At 40.0% G+C, this 16,715-nt stretch overlaps 1 long non-coding RNA gene and 1 pseudogene across 3 annotated transcripts in view; one reads left to right on the forward strand and one right to left on the reverse strand.

The window, feature by feature from the left end:
- The window catches only part of LOC134737796 (uncharacterized), a 150,908-nt gene that overhangs the window by 33,392 nt on the left and 100,801 nt on the right, over positions 1 to 16,715 (forward strand). Inside the window, exon 5 of one of the 3 annotated variants that reach the window (XR_010123095.1) lies at positions 3,047 to 4,357. The exons of the other annotated variants lie outside the window; for them this stretch is intronic. This is a non-coding gene — a long non-coding RNA (uncharacterized LOC134737796). Of the gene's footprint in view, positions 1 to 3,046; positions 4,358 to 16,715 lie in introns of those variants that run through there. 3 annotated transcript variants of the gene reach the window in all.
- Positions 11,585 to 12,106, reverse strand: LOC129030155 (large ribosomal subunit protein uL24-like; annotated as a pseudogene).

The raw sequence follows: 16,715 nt of genomic DNA on the forward strand, positions 1-16,715 counted from the left end.
GACCTCTAATTTCCTAGATTCCTTCCAGTTCTGAAATTCCATGATCTTAAATGAGATTAAGTGGGTGGGTACACTCACTGAGCATATGGGTTCAAAACCCAGTAGAAAGCAATATGCTTATCAAAAGTACATCTACTTCTTGATTTAAATTGTAAATTGTCCCTGACGCTTTTCTTTCTATAAGGGAGAATAAAACTTCAAAAATTTGACATGAAATGGGTAGCTTTTGTTTTGCTCCTGTCTTCAGCCAGAGACACCCTGGCATGGACTCTTTCTTTTCTTTTCTTTTTTCTTTTCTTTTTTTTTTTTTTTGAAATGGAGTTCTGCTCTTTCACCCAGGCTGGAGTACAGTGGCGCCATCTTGGCTCACTGCAACCTCTGCCTTCCGGTTTCAAGCGATTCTCCTGCCTCAGCATCCCGAGTAGCTGGGATTACAGGCGCCCGCCACTAAGCCAGGCTAATTTTTATATTTTTAGTAGAGACGGGGTTTCACCGTCTTGGCCAGGCTGGTCTCGAACTCTTAACCTCGTGATCTGCTCACCTCAGCCTCCCAAAGTGCTGGGATTACAGGCGTGAGCCACCGCGCCCAGCCCAACATGGACTCTTTATATGACAAATCTAGACCATCAGGAGATAGGCCTGAGGGAGAGGGAGTTGTAGGAAGAGAGATCTTGAGTCCTTCTAAGTTATTCTAGTCGTTCACCAACATTATCTTGCAAAGGTGGGATCTGGCCACCTTGCAGCAAGGAGAAGGACACATAGAGTTAGGGTAAGTGTCTGGCTTGGGTCGGGCGAGGTGGCTTACACCTGTAATCCCAGCACTTTGGGAGGCCGAGGCGGGCGGATCACGAGGTCAGGAGATCCAGACCATCCTGGCTAACACGGTGAAACCCCATCTCTACTAAAAAGTACAAAAAAAAATTAGCCAGGCGTAGTGGCAGGTGCCTGTAGTCCCAGCTACTTGGGAGGCTGAGGCAGGAAAATGGCGTGAACCCGGCAGGCGGAGCTTGCAGTGAAGCCGAGATGGCGCCACTGCACTCCAGCCTTGGCGACAGAGCGAGACTCTGTCTTAAAAAAAAAAAAAAAAAAGGAGTATCTGGCTTGTTCTTCAGGACATTTCTATGCTTCAAAAAGCCTAGGATAGTAACTGAGAAAAACACTTCCCCTTAATGTACTGGGTAAAGTGTGGTGCCACCCCTGCTCTAGATACGAAGGGAATAATTCAGCCTGATAAAATTTCATAGTCACAAGCACATTACCAAGTGAAGTATCATCTAGGATAAACCTAGTTTTAAATGAAAAGTCCCCCCTAGAGGCAACTATTTCAATTCAATGCCAATTTTTCTCAGTCTATCACATGTAGTTTTCTGGTAATAGCAGAAATATGGAAATAGATAATTGAAAGAACAATGTGAAACTAAATATAAAAGCATAGCATTTAATTGTCAGTAATGTTAAGTACATATCTAAAACTAAACACTGAAATTATGTGTATTCATGTTCCGTAACTTAAATTCTCAAAACATATCTGAAAATGCCTTACATGTAGTAGAACACTGAATTTCATACATGGTGAGTGAAATTGAGGAGAGCCAGCCCTAGTTGTAGCCTCCTTAGTAATAATAAATAGGTAAGTTAATAGGAAATAACATATTTTTGTGTCTGTTTTGTAAAAATAATGAAACAATAAATAAATGTGATATTTAATAGCTTTCTATATTTTTATATAATTTCTATATTAACAACCATTAAAAAGTACCCCAAAAAGCCAGAAAAATAAAGAGGTAAGGGTTACAGCAGATGGTAATGCTGGCCAATTATGTAACTCACTACTCAAAGTTACTTAGGTAGAGAGCCAAAATTTTCTACATTTGGAATATGCTAGTTCCATATTATTTAACCATATAATATGATAAGATGGTACTTTTCTGGTTTACATTATACAAATTCTGCCAAAAAGAAATACCATACCAGTTTTAGCGGGTATTCCATATATTTATTGCAAGAAATAAATCCAATAACCAAATTTTTTTTCAGTATTAAAATCGATTTTTCCTTGTATGTTTAAAATACACAGGTCATACTTAACAGCATTGTCTCTCTTTAGGGTTGGTATCTCTGCCAGAGTATGAATGTCAAAGTGAAAATGTCTGAAATCTCATGAGTCAGTTTCATAACAGCTTAATTATTATTCATGATAAATACCTATGGATTGGAAACAAATGCTGGTGGGCAGGCATGTGTTCCTCTGATCACCCATTTGAGGTGTCTGTGTTACTCCATATATAGCTTTCAAGGTTTGGGCCTGTGAAATGTCAGGGTCTCTAGAAATGCTATAAAGGATCTCACTACAAAATGAAAACCTTGAACTTTTTGTGTTATTACAATGTAAAAAGGGTTCACTCCTTGAACAGGTGCAGTGTTTCAGTTGGGTAGAGTTTGAGTGATGCCCCAAGCTATATGTGTAGAGTAATGTCCCAAGCCTACTTGCGATAATTGGTTTAAAATGTCCTAAAGAAATCTAAGAATTGGAATTCTTCAGAACTCTTGCTGTTTCTCTTTTAGGTGGAAGAAACATAATACAACTCCATGTGTCTTTTTTTTAAAGCTATACTATATAGACTAACAATAATATAGACAATTTCCTAATACATTTGCCAGACTAGGTACAATGCAGCAAAATTCTTAGGTGAGATGTTGTGAATTCTATGCAATTAAAAAAATCATCATCTGTAGGAAATGTTCCTTTAAGAAATTCAGTCCAAAATTCTTCACAATTTTTTTACTTTCAGTCACAGCTAGAAAAAATCCAGCAAGGTAGTTCTTTAGGACAGTACTATACCTTGTGGCATCTGTAAACCTTATCATGAGACTGAAATATCACTGGAAATATTGTTATATGGAGAAAATAGTGTAAATGGTATTTGGTATCTATGGGTTAAAAGAAATATTTTGGTAAACTACTTGAGACTGGTGAGTGGGACCTCCTTCCCATAGGGCATGCTGAGAATAATAAATCTTTTTTTTTTTTTTTTTTTTTTTTAAGAGACAGGGTATCATAATGTTGCCCAGGCTGGTCTCAAACTCCTGGATGCAAGTGATCTGCCCACGCTGGCCTTCCAAAGTGCTGAGACTACAGGCGTGAGCCACCATACCCAGCCTACCTTTAATGATGATGTTAGAATATGCAAGTTTGAGGTTAAAGCTAAATCATTCAGAAAAAATAGAGGAGATGCAATGTGCATGTTCTTTGCTATTTGTTGTGGTTAAAATGTGTCCCCAAATTCTTTGATAACCTTTCTTGAAGAGGTGGTGCTTACTAACCTTCTTCTTGACTTTATGGACTTGCTTTCCCTTGCTTGACTTTATGGACTGCATGACTTGCTACTTACAGATAGAATATGGCATAAGTGACAATGTGTGACTTCTAAGACTAAGTCCTAAAAGACAATGTGACTTCCTCCTTGCTCCTCTTGGATCGCTTGCTTTGTGGGAAGCTAGCTACCATGTCATTGAGAGGTGAGGCCAGCTGGACTTCCTGGGTAGAGTGGGAACTTGGGGAACTTTCCTGTCTTACAAGAGGATTGTAAAACGCACCAATCAGGAACTTTCCTGTCTTACCAGAGTTTTATAAAATGCACCAATCAGCACTCTGTAAAACGCACCAATCAGTGTTCTGTAAAATGCACCAATCAGCAGGATTCTAAAAGTAGCCAATCGCAGGGAGGATTAAAAAAGGGCATTCTGATAGGACAGAAATGGAACATGGGAGGGGACAAATAAGGGAATAAAAGCTGGCCACCCCAGCCAACAGCAGGAGCCCACTGGGGCCGCCTTCCGTGTTGTGGGAGCTTTGTTCTTTTGCTCTTCATAATAAATCTTGTGGCTCCTCACTTTTTGTGTCTGTACCATCTTTAAGAACTCTAACACTCACCATGAAGGTCCACGGCTTCATTCTTGAAGTCAGCGAGGCCACGAACCCACTGGCAGAAACCCACTCCAGACACATCATGAGACATTAAAGGAGAACTATGGAGGGGCTCACATGGGTGAGGAACTGATTTCTTTGAGTGAGCCATCTTGGAAATGGATTTTTTAACCTGAGGCAAGCCTTCATATGATTCCTGCCCCAGCTGACAGATTGACTGCAAAGTTATGAGAGATCCTGAGCTGGAACCAACCACCCAGCTAAGATGCTCATCAATTCTTGACCTACAGAAATTGCTAAAGAATAAATGTTTGTTGTTTTATTTTTATGTATTTATTTATTTTGAAACATGGCCACACTCTATAGTCCAGGCTGAGTATAATGGTGTAATCCCGGCTCTCCGCATGCTTGACCTGCCGGACTCAAGTGATCCTCCCACCTCAACCTCAGGAGTAGCTGGGACTATAGGCACACACCACCATGCCTGGCTAATTTTTAAGTTTTTTGTAGAGATGGGGTTTCTCTCTGTTGCCCAGGCTGGCCTTGAACTTTTGGGCTCAAGCAGTCCTCCCACCTCAGCACTCCCAAAGTGCTTGGATTACAGGCATGAGCCATGATGCCTGGCCTGTTTATTATTTTAAATTGCTGAATTTTAGGGTAACTTGCTATGTGGTAATAGGTGCACTCTTTTCCATGAAGCACTTAGTGTTACCTATAAATAAATGTTGAGCATTTATTTTTTAGATATTGCTTTAAAAAATGCCAAATTATTACTCTGCCTAGGAGACCCACATATTTAACCCTGGAGTTATATTCCCCAGATTCATATCTGCTATGGGCAGTAATCTTTCCAACATACTTCTGAACTTTTGATTGTTTTATTTTGTTTATTTATTTAATTAGAAAAAAATACAACTCTCCTTACTATGCTTGATGCTGTGGGAATATAGAAACATGGAAAAAATATGGTCTCTGTCTTTAAATAATTTACAATCACTTTTCTTATGTGACACCATAATAGGAGAGACAGGTCTGAAGAAAGGCTATTTCCACTGTGCAAGAACCAGAAATGCAGCTGTACTGAGCTCCCTTACTCACTACACAAAGTAACATTTTATCACACAATAAAAGGAACTCAAAAGTTTCTCAGTGGTTCTGAAATAATTGCCAGACTTCCATTGGGTTTTTTTTTTAGAATTAAGTTGTATGTTGCCATTCAGTTGTGAATCCCATTTGGCTACATTCTAAAAGCCTAAGATGCCTTATTTGGGATCAGTGAATATTCACAAAGACTCTTAGATGTTGAGATTTCAGGGAATAATAATATATATGTAATTTCCAATTAGGTATATAGACCAATACTTTTTTTAACCAAGGAAGAACATAAAAAACAGAACAAGCAAAATCTTACTGTCTGTGTCATCACTATTGCATACAAAAGAGAACATTTTATGCTTCTCCATCCCCCACAATGGAGGAAGGGCATGATTTCAGAACAGAGGATAGTCCTTTATACTGAACGAATTTAGTTCATTACATTGCCCTTATTTTTTGCATTTTGCTGGGCTAATGAAAACTTTACTGACCAACACTCTCTGACATATAACAGGTATTGAAAAACTACTAGCCTAGGGGATAAATCTGGCCTTCAGCCTATTTCTTAACAGGAACTCAAGCTAAAAATGGTTTTTATATTTGCGAAGGGTTATGAATTTAAAAAAGAAGAATATGAGACAAAGACTTTTTGTGGCCCATGAGGCCTAAAATATTTACTATCCAAGCCTTTACAATAATGTTTGCAGATGTCTTGACTACATCACCCTAGAATTATATCCGTTGAGAAAAGACTCTGATGTTGGTACAAACCATTGAGGCTACTATGGAGTGGTTGTCTCCATCAGGGCTAGTGTTAAGGAAAGACTGAAGTCAAGGCTACTTTGGTATATTCCAAAAACTGCCACTAACTCTGAGATCTTGGGCAAATCACTGAATCTCAGTAAGCTTCAGTTATCTCATTTATAAGTTGATAATAGTTGAGGTCACTTCCAAATCTAAAAGCCTGTTTCTAGAATACCAATTATCTTCTATGGTTCACTCTCCTTTATATTCAATCTTTCCCCCTGAATTCAACAACTAACAAGATATTGGTGATCCTTGCTAATTTCCTCATAGGCTAGGTTTCTTGGACTTTACTGTTCACTTTGAACAACATAGCTTTTCAGAAATGTAGTTGATATACATAATAGGGAAAATTCCAGGAACAGAAAACTATTAGTTGTATTGGCAGACTCTAAAGTGTGAAACATTCTTAGTGGGTATGGTCATTAAGCAAAGATAAGAAAAACACATTTGCTCACTTTTAAAGTATTTCAGATCATGAATAAATCTTACATGTAGGAACACTGATAACCTACCAAAATTCAAAATAAGTAATTCTTGAAATCTATTTTGTTTGATATAAGTATAGCTACTCCCGATCTGTTTGTTTGTTTTAATTGGCATGGAATATATTGTTCCATTCCTTTATTTTCAGCCTATGTGTGTCATTTTAGGTGAAGCGTGTTTCTTATAGGCAACAGATCACTGGGTCTTGATTTTTAATCCATTCAGCCACTCTCTGTCTTTTGATTGGAGAGTTTAGTCTATTTACGTTCAGTGTTATTATTAATAAGTAAAGACTTACTCCTGCCATTTTTTATTTATTTTTTGGTTGTTTTGTGGTCTTCTCTTACTTTTTTTCTTTTCTCCCTGTCTTCCTATTAGTAAAGGTGTTTTTCTCTCATAATATGATTTAGTTTCTTGTTTTTTATTTTTTGTGTATGCATTATGTGTGTTTTGGCTTGAGGTTACCATGAGGCCTGAAAATACTATCTTATAATTCATTATTTTAAGCTGATAACAACACTGTTTGCATAAGCAAACCAACAAACAAGCAAAAAGAAAACTAATGAAGACTATGCCTTAACTTCTTCCCCCTGCTTTTTAACATTTTGTTGTTTCTATTTATATTTTATCGTACTATGTCTTGAAAAGTTGTTGTAGTTAATTTTTGATTGGTTCATTGTTTAGTCTTTCTACTTGAGTAGTTTACACGCCACAGTTACAGTGTTATAATAGTCTGCGTTTTTCTGTGTACTTAATTACCAGTGAGTTTTGTATCTTCAGATGATTTTTTATTACTCATTAACATTGTTTTCTTTCTAATTGAAGTTTAACATTTCTTGTAGGACAGCCCTTGTGTTGATGAAATCCCTCAGCTTTTGTTGTTCTGGGAAAGTCTTTGTTTCTTCTTCATGTTTGAAGGATATTTTCACCAGGTATATTATTCTAGGGTAAAAGTTTTTTTTTCCTTCAGCACTTTAAATATGTCATGCCACTCTCTCCTGGCCTGTAAGGTTTCCACTGAAAAGTCTTCTGCCAGACATATTGGAGCTCCATTGTATGTTATTTGTTTCTTTTCTCTTGATGCTTTTAGGATCCTTCCTTTGCCCCTGACCTTTGGGAGTTTGAGTATTAAATGCCTTGAGCTAGTCTTCTTTGGGTTAAAAGAAAGAAGTGCTTGGTGTTCTATAACCTCTTGTACTTGGTATTGATATCTTCCTCTAGGTATGGGTTAGTCTCCGTTATTCTTCCTTTGAGTAAACCTTCTATTCCTATCTCTCTCTGTATTTCTTCTTTAAGTCCAGTAACGCTTAGATTTGTTCTTTTGAGCCTATTTTCTAGATTTTGTAGGTGTGCTTTATTCTTTTTTCTTTAGTCTCCTCTGAATATGTATTCTCTTTTCTTTTTTTTTTTCTTTTTCTTTATTTTTTTGAGACCAAGTCTCACTCTGTTGCCCAGGCTGGATGCAGTGGCGCAATCTCAGCTCACTGCAACCTCTGCCTCCTGGGTTCAAGCAGTTCTCCTCCCTCAGCCTCCTGAGTAGCTGGTACTACAGGCGTGCACCACCACACCTGACTAATTTTTGTATTTTTAGTAGAGACAGGGTTTCACCATGTTGGCCAGGATGGTCTTGAACTCCTGACCTCAGGTGATCTGCCTGCCTCAGCCTCCCAAAGTGCTGGGATTACAGGCGTGAGCCACTGTGCCCAGCCCTGAATATGTATTTTCAAATATCCTGTCTTGAAGCTCACTAATTCTTTCTTCTGCTTGATCAATTCTGCTATTAATAGAATCTGATGCATTCTTCAGTATGTCAGTTGCATTTTTCAACTCCAGAATTTCTGCTTGATTCTTCTTAATTATTTCAATCTCTTTGTTAAACTTATCTGATAGGATTCTGAATTCCTTCTCTGTGTTATCTCGAATTTCTTTGAGTTTCCTCAAAACAGCTATTTTGAATTCTTTGTCTAAAGGTTACCTATCTCTGTTTCTCCAGGATTGGTCCCTGGTGCCTTATTTAGTTCATTTGGTGAGATCATGCTTTCCTGGATGGTCTTGATGCTTGTGGATATTCGTCAGTATCTGAGTATTGACAAATTAGGTGTTCATTGTAGTTTTTTCAGTCTGGGCTTGTTTGTACCCATCCTTCTTGGGAAGGCTTTCCAGATATTTGAAAGGATTTGGGTGTTGTAATCTAAGCTGTATCTGCTTTAGGGGGTACCCCAAGTCCCATAATGCTGTGATTCTTGCAGACTTGTAGAGGTACTACCTTGGTCATCTTGGATAAGATCTGGAATAATTATCTGGATTACCAGGCAGAGACTCTTGTTCTCTTCCCTTGCTTTATTCAAAACAGAGTCTCTTTCTCTCTCTCTCTCTCCTGAGCTGCCAGGAGCTGGGAGAGGGATGACATAAATACCCCTGTGGTCACCACCATATCTGAAGCCAACACAGCACTGGGTCTCACCCAAAGCCTGCAGTAATCACTGCCTGGCTACCACCTATGTTCACTCAGGGCTATGGGGTGCTACAATCAGCGGATGGTGAAGCCAGCCAGCCAGGCTCATGTTCTTCTTTTCAGGGTGGCAATTTCCCCTCAGTCCCAGGCAGGTCCAGAGATGACATCTGGGTACTAGGACCTAGAGTTGGAAACCTTAGGAATCTACCTAGTGCTCTATTCTACTACAGCTGAGCTGGCTGGCACCCAAGCCACAAAACAAAGCCCTTCCCATTCTTCCCTCCCATTCCACAACCAGAGGAGTCTCTCCTCATGACCACCACTGCTACAAGCCCGTGGCACATATTCCCTGGCTATCATCAATGTTCAGTCAAGGCCCAATAGCTCTTCTCTAGGTATGGGTTAGTCTCTGTTATTCTTCCTTTGAGTAAACCTTCTATTCCTATCTCTCTCTGTATTTCTTTTTTAAGGCCAGTAACTCTTAGATTTGTTCTTTTGAGCCTATTTTCTAGATTTTGTAGGTGTGCTTTATTCTTTTTTCTTTAGTCTCCTCTGAATATGTATTTTCTTTTCTTTTTTTTCTTTTTCTTTATTTTTTTGAGACCAAGTCTCAAAACACTGAACGTAAATAGACTAAACTCTCCAATCGAAAGACAGAGAGTACCTGAATGGATTAAAAATCTTCAGTCAGTTTGTGGTGAATGCTGCGAGGCCTGGGACTCTTCCTTCAGCGTAGTGTGCTCCCCTCTGGCCTGGGGTATGTCCAGAAATGCCGTCCAGGGGCCACGGTCTAGAATCAGGAACCCCAAGAGCCACTTGGTGCTCTGTCCTACAGTGGCTGAGCTGATACATAAGCTGCAAGACAATGTCCTCTTTACTCTTCCCTCCCTTTCTCAAGCAGAAAGAGTCCTCCTCGTAGGAACTGCAGCTGGGAATATTCTGGGTTACACCTGAAGCCAGCACAGCTCTGAGTCTCACCCAAGGCCCATGGCAAGTACTACCTAGGTACTGCTGCTGGTTATTCAGAGTCCAGGGTCTGTTTAGTTAACAGGTAATGAATCCTGGCAAGTCTGGTTTCTTCCCTTCAAGGCAGCATGTTCCCTTCTGGCCCAGTCATGTCCAGGAGCTAGGGCCTGGAAGGGAGCCTCAGGACTCTGCCTAGTGCCCTTTCCTTCTGTGGCTGAGCTGGTATCCAAGTGGCAGGACAAAGTCCTCTTTAATCTTCCCTTTCCCTTTCTCAAGCAGAAGGAAATAATCTTTCCTGGAGCTGCAAGCTGCGCTTCCTGGGGTTGGGAGAGGGGCAGTGCAAACGCTTCCTTGGCCACCCCAGTTGGTGTCTTACTGGATCTTGTGCCCCTCAAGTCCACTGGCTCCAAGCCCAGCACAACACCAGGACTTGCCTAGGAATTGGAGTCCTTGCGGCCTAGACTGCCTTTCAAGTTTATTTAGGATCCCAGAGCACTTTATCCTGTGGTGGTAAGAACTCAGTTGGTTAATTCTCCTCTGGCTAGGGCTGCTTTCCTCTGGCTGGGGCTGCTCCCTCTGTGGGCTGGCTGACTTCTGCCCCATGTTGCTTTCCACCATGACAGGGCAGCACTGAGTTCCAATGCAATGTTTCACAGTCACTGTGGCCTCCTTCTCCCAAGCACACAGATTATCTCTCTGTGCCACACAGCCACTGCCAGGGGATGGGGGAGAGGGTAGTACCAGCAATTCAAGACTGTCTGACACTCTTCAGTGCCCCTTTCAATGATACGAAGTTAAAGCCAGGTACTGTGATTGCTCACCTGATTTTTGGTTCTTATGAAGATGCCTTTTTAAGTGGATAGTCGTTCAATCTGTTGTTCCTACAGAGAGGACAATTGGTGGAGGCGTCTATTTGACCATCTTGCTCTACCTCCTCCTGCTCCAAGACTGCTTGATTAAATGTCTGAGGAACACTGTTTCTTTCCATTGTTTTCCTCTTCTTAGCATGTCAGCTTTGTACTTAGTATAAGGCTCTCCTCATGGTCACCAGATAGCTGCAGCAGGTCCATGTATCACAACCTGACATGATAAATTACAGCACACAGAGAGAAGCTATAACTCTCTTGTATCTTTTTTAAAAATTAGAGAAACCTTTACCAGAAATCTTCTAGCAGACTTCTTATGTCTCATTGCTCAGCACAACCATGTCTAAAACAATTACTTGCAAGGGGAATGGGAGAATCATGATTGGTCTAGACCAGTCAGGATTTACCTCTTTGGAGAGACCAATCTCTCCTGATGCACATGGACACATAGAAGGGAGTGGATACCTGAACAAAAGTAAGATTCTTTCAATAAGGAATAATGGGGGATGGATGTGTAGTAGAGAGCCAATAGTATCATACATGGTTAGTAAAGTTTCATGCGACACATACTATCCTGCCACACATACTATCTTTAAAAATGCCCAGCCAGGCACAGTGGCTCATGCCTGTAATTCCAGCACTTTGGAAGGCCAAGGATTCTTGACCTTCTTTCTTTCTTTATTATGGGTTTTTAGTGAAAGCCCTAAGAAATGGCCAGTACACACCAGTGTCTGTCTTTCTTTCTTTCTTTCTTTTTCTTTCCTTCTTTCTTTCTTTTTCTTCCTCTCTCTCTTTCTCTTTCTTTCTTTCTTTCTTTTTCTTCCTTTCTCTGTCTCTCTCTTTCTTTCTTTCTTTTTTTTTTTGAGACAGGGTCTCACTATGTTGCCCAGGTTGGTCTCAAACTCCTTGGCTTATGTGATCCTCCTGCCTCACCCTCTTGAGTAGCTGGGATTATAGATGTGCACCACTGCACCTGGCTGAACATTCTTTTTTTTTTTTTTTTTTTCTTTGTTTCAAGTTTTAATCAAAGCTTGTATATAAGATTACTTTATTCCTGCATCTTCTCAATTGTTTCTTCCTTGTATTTGCCCTTTTCCTTTCCTACTTGGTGGGATTTGGCTTTCCGTTCAAGGATCTTTTTGCGGTCTTTGTCCAGTTTTAGCCTAGTGATAACCACCTTGCTGGGGTGAATGCCTACGTGGACAGTTGTGCCATTAGCCTTTTCCCGCTGCACCCGTTCAATGTAGATAACATATTTCTTCCTGTAAACCTGGACTACTTTGCCAATTTGCTGACCTTTATAGTGTCCACATACAACCTGAACTTCATCATCCTTTCGGATGGGCATGGATCGCACGTTGTATTTCTGTCTCAGCTCTTTGGAAAGAGGAGAAGACATAATCTTCCTTCAAATGTGGGAAGGTGCATTGAAATGCCTTTTGTGATTCTTGCTCCGGTCGGAATTCACAAAGGGATTAAACTTCATTTTGGCCGCTCCCGCTTCGGTGATGGCCGCAAAAAGGAAGAGAACATTCTTATTCTTACTATTTTCCCTAATACTAGAGTCTCAGAAGGCTGTGCTCAGGTATAAAGTGATAGTTCAATGAAATGTTATTAACCACAGAACAAGAGTGACCATCCTCTCAGTGTGAAAACGTGGGATCCTCATTGTTGTTCCACTCATCCAACTCCACAATTTTGGGGCTGTTATTTGCAGAATTCCACATTCTTGTAGCAAATTCTTTATCATTTAGGTTATTTTCAAATACAAACAACAGAATGCCCTAACTCAAATTGTCTTAAACAATGAGAATTTCTGTTAATCAGATAATAAGAAGGCTGGAAGTAGAGTATTCCAGCAGTTAAATGACTCAGAGCTTTTTCCAGTTTTCTGTGTTGTCAGTTTCAGCATATTGACTTTGTCCTCAGGCGAGCTTCTCTCTTGGCTACACAAGGTTCATATAACCTGTCCTACATGATAATGTCTAGTGGGAGAAGCTATGAATAAATATTGGGTAGACAACAAACAGTGTTTACTACAAATGACTAGATAGAAGAGTGCTGGTGATTAGAGCTAAGAAAGCCAAATGGTGCACCTGATTGGAAGAAAAGATGGTAGTCAAAAGTGGTAGGAAATTGCATCACTTAGAATGCTTTCAGCTGCAAGTAACAGAAAACCCAACTCAAAGTGGTGGCTTAAACAGTAAGGAAATGTAGTGGTGCACACAGTTGGAAGTCTAGAGGTAGAATAGGCCTCGGGCTTGGCTGAAATGCAGTTCAACAAGGTCATCAAGAACCCAAGATAATATCAGGCTTATCCTAAGGTGGCTTCCTAGTGGTCATAGGATGATAGTAACAAATACAGCTACGTGCTTTGTTCATGCCAGCAGGGGAAAAATGTCGTCCCTTTTTAAGAGTAAGGAAACTTTTTCCTTAGCAGTCTTTTTTACATGGCTCATTGGCCTAGATACTGTTACATATCTGTTCCTAGGTCAGTCAGCTCATTGGCCTAGATACTGTTACATATCTGTTCCTAGGTCAGTCAGCCTTTTTCTAAGGGAATGCCATGTGCTCATTGGCCTAGATACTGTTACATATCTGTTCCTAGGTCAGTCAGCCTTTTTCTAAGGGCATGCCATGTGCTACTTGGTTTAAGCATGGGTTCCTAGACCAGTTACAGGCAAAGAGGATTTTCTTGATTGAATCAGACTTATCTGAGGCTGTCTCCATTGCTGGGGTCAATTCCTTAAAACATATGGCTACTGTACAATGTGGGAGGGGTGGAATAGATGTTGAAGAGATGACCTCAGTGTCTACTACACAAGTAGAAGCCAACCTTAAGGAATAAAGGAGAAATGGCAAAGTACATACATGAAAGAGAGCAATTCAGAGCAGGGCTTTGGCTGGAATATGCCTTTTTTTGCATGACATGGCCGGGTTGACCACATGAAAAATAGAGGTTTCAACAACCAATATTTAACATCTTTCACCTAATATTTTATCTGTATATATGATTCAATAGTTGTCTTTAATTATAATTCAGTTTCCTTAAGTTCTTTTATAATCACTTCTTAAAAATTAAATTTCCTGCCAGCATTCTAAAAATGGCAATATGATACACACACACACACACACACACACACACACACACAATGCAAGTACTATTTTACAAAATTGAGATTTCTTAACTTAAATTTCTTAATATAAATTGTCAATAATATTTATAGAGAGTTCAGTGTAGACATAGGTTTACCCTGGTCCCTGAAAGAATAAACATTTCACATTAATTTCCATTCATAGTCATTTTCAGTCAGACCTGTGACTATCGGGGATGCATGTACAGCTATTAAGATCATACATTTGGGAGCACATGTAGGGATCCTGATATTTCATTTTATTATTTTATTATTTTTCCTTTTTTTTTTTTGAGACAGAGTCTTGCTCTGTCACCCGGGCTTAGGTACAATGGCACAATCATAGCTCACTATAATCTTGAACTCCTGGGCTCAAGCAGTCTTCCCACCTGGGCCTCCCAGAGTGCTGGGATTACAGGTATGGGTCACCACACCTGGCTAATTAAAAAATTGTTTTTAATAGAGATGGGATCTTGCTATTTTGCTCACACTGGTCTTGAACTCCTGACCTCAAGCAGCCCTCCCACCTCAGCTTCCCAAAGGGTTGTGATTACAGGTGTGAGCCACCATGCCCAGACTCATTTCAATCATTTTGGAAAATGTATAGTTTTGTTCTTAAAAAGAATCAAGAAGCTCAGCCTGTGGTCCCAGCTACTCAGGAGGCTGAGGCAAGAGGATCACTTGAGGCCAGGAGTTTGTGGCAATAGTGTGCTACAAATGTGCCTGCAAATAGACACTGTACTCTGGTCTGGACAGTATAATACGACCTTGTCTCTAAAAAAAAAATCAAGATGCTCAAACTGAAAGACTTTTTATACTAAAAATGTTTTATTTTCATTATCCTATTGTCTTTGAAATTATTCTGTGATGACATTTACATTTCAAAATTAAGAAGAGGAGAGCATACCTCTTGAGTAGCACAGGAAGGAAGAATTGTCAAACACTTATAGGCTTCTACCATGGTAGTTCTGCCTTTTTTTTTTCCTGGTGTTATTTGAATCTATGATGTTATTCATGAGGGCTTCGGAGTGATTTTTTTTTTTCTAAAACACAAATCTGATCATTTTGTTCCTCTGCTTAAAACCCATCACCTGCTACTCACAGCCCTCAGGTCTGATCCTACATTCCTTTGCCCAGCCACAAGGGCCATGATGAGAAATCCCTACTTAATTTCCACTTCCTGCTCTGACTCACCTCCCTGCCGTCTGTCTGTATTCCAGCCATGTTGATAGACTACTTGCAATTTCTCAAATGCGTCAAGCTCTTTCATGCTCTGCCAGGAGCACCTTTTATCCCTCTTTTCTCCTAATCAGCTCTTTTCTTTAGGGTACTCTTCCAGGATTGTCTCTCCTGGTTTAGATGCCCCTCATATGTATAGCTGTATCACTCAGGGCTGACATGTTGATATGGTTTGGCTGTGTCCCCACCCAAATCTCATCCCAAATTGTAATCTCCATAATCCCATTTGTCGAGGGAGGGACCTGGTGGGAGGTGATTGGATCATGGGGACAGTTTCCCCCATGCTGTTCTCATGATAGTGAGTGAGTTCTCATGAGATCTAATGGTTTTATACGTGTTTGACAGTTCCTCCTTCACATGCCCTCTCTCGCCTACTGCCATGTAAGACATGACTGCTTTCTTTTCTGCCATGATTGTAAGTTTTCTGAGGCCTCCCCAGCCATGTGGAACTGTGACTCAATTAAATTTCTTTTCTTTATATATTACCCAGTCTTGGGCAGTTCTTTATAACAGTGTGTAAATGGGCTAATATACATGTCATTGCACTATTCACAGCACACTGTTTTGAAGATGTCTATTTACTGATTCTTTTTCATGTCATTGCCTTTGTACCTCCAGAGCTCAATACAATAATTGGCAGCAAATAGGCAACTAAACATTTGTTGGATGAATTAATATAGTTTTTTCCCTTACATTTGCTAATAACTAAATAGCAATGATTTGTTAAGCAGCTTTTACATGCAGGCACCATAGTAAATGCTTTATAGTATTTATCTCATTTAATTTCATAGTTGTTATGTGAATAGGAATCACTATCCTCATTTTTGCAGATGAGATAATAGGTCTAGAAACATTCAGTAATTTATCTAAAATTAAGTGACAGAGCTAGGATCAACCCTACATCTGTTAGGTTCCAAATCTTTGCTTTTATCCTCCATGCAACACATTATGGAGATCCTCCCTGATACACTAGCTGAAGAAAGAGACTGGAGACTCTGGTCTGATGGCCTTCAGGATCAATATTCAGTCAGCTCCATTCAGTGTCCAAGGGTGTAATGGTGCTAATCTCAGTGTTATTCTAGACAAATATTCAAGCAGTAAGCAGTGCTCTAAGGTAAGCAAGCACCATTTCCATGGCTTTAGGGTTATCATTTACCTTCCAAGAAGAATGCTAGGTGGAGGCTATGGGTATAAAAAGCAGGATTCAGTCTTTTAGGAGATAAGATCCAGAGCTAACAATGCATCAGATGCCCAGCTAGGAAGACTAGGTCTTGGTATAAGTCTCCATCCCATAAAGAATTGGAATACTAAGTAAGGAACTGAGGTTGGAGCACAGTCATAGAAACTTAGCCGACATGGCAGCGTTAGGGACTAATATGTGGTCATCCTGAGCTTGTCAGATACCAAGTCTATGCCAACAAGGCAAATTCTAAATTCCACTTACAATATATTGAATCCTGTAAAGTATTCCCTACCCTAGACCCAGGAATTGAGCAATTATACGTGGGGCTAAATGATAGACCCCAGTGATGTCCAGAATTGGAAACAGCCTATCTCCCTGGTGAGTCAGGCAGTGAGTCAAGTGAAAAAATGTGCTGAGCAGCTTCCTAGGTGAGGAATTCATGTCAAACAGTTGCTAAATCAGTATTAGAAAGAGAAAGCAGCTTTCTTTATCCTAACTTAATCCTTCCTGAATTTTTTAAAAAGAGTCCTTAATTACATTCTATATTGACAGTTACTTT

This window comes from Pongo pygmaeus, chromosome 12 (genome assembly GCF_028885625.2).
Source record: "Pongo pygmaeus isolate AG05252 chromosome 12, NHGRI_mPonPyg2-v2.0_pri, whole genome shotgun sequence".
Classification (NCBI taxonomy): domain Eukaryota; kingdom Metazoa; phylum Chordata; class Mammalia; order Primates; family Hominidae; genus Pongo; species Pongo pygmaeus.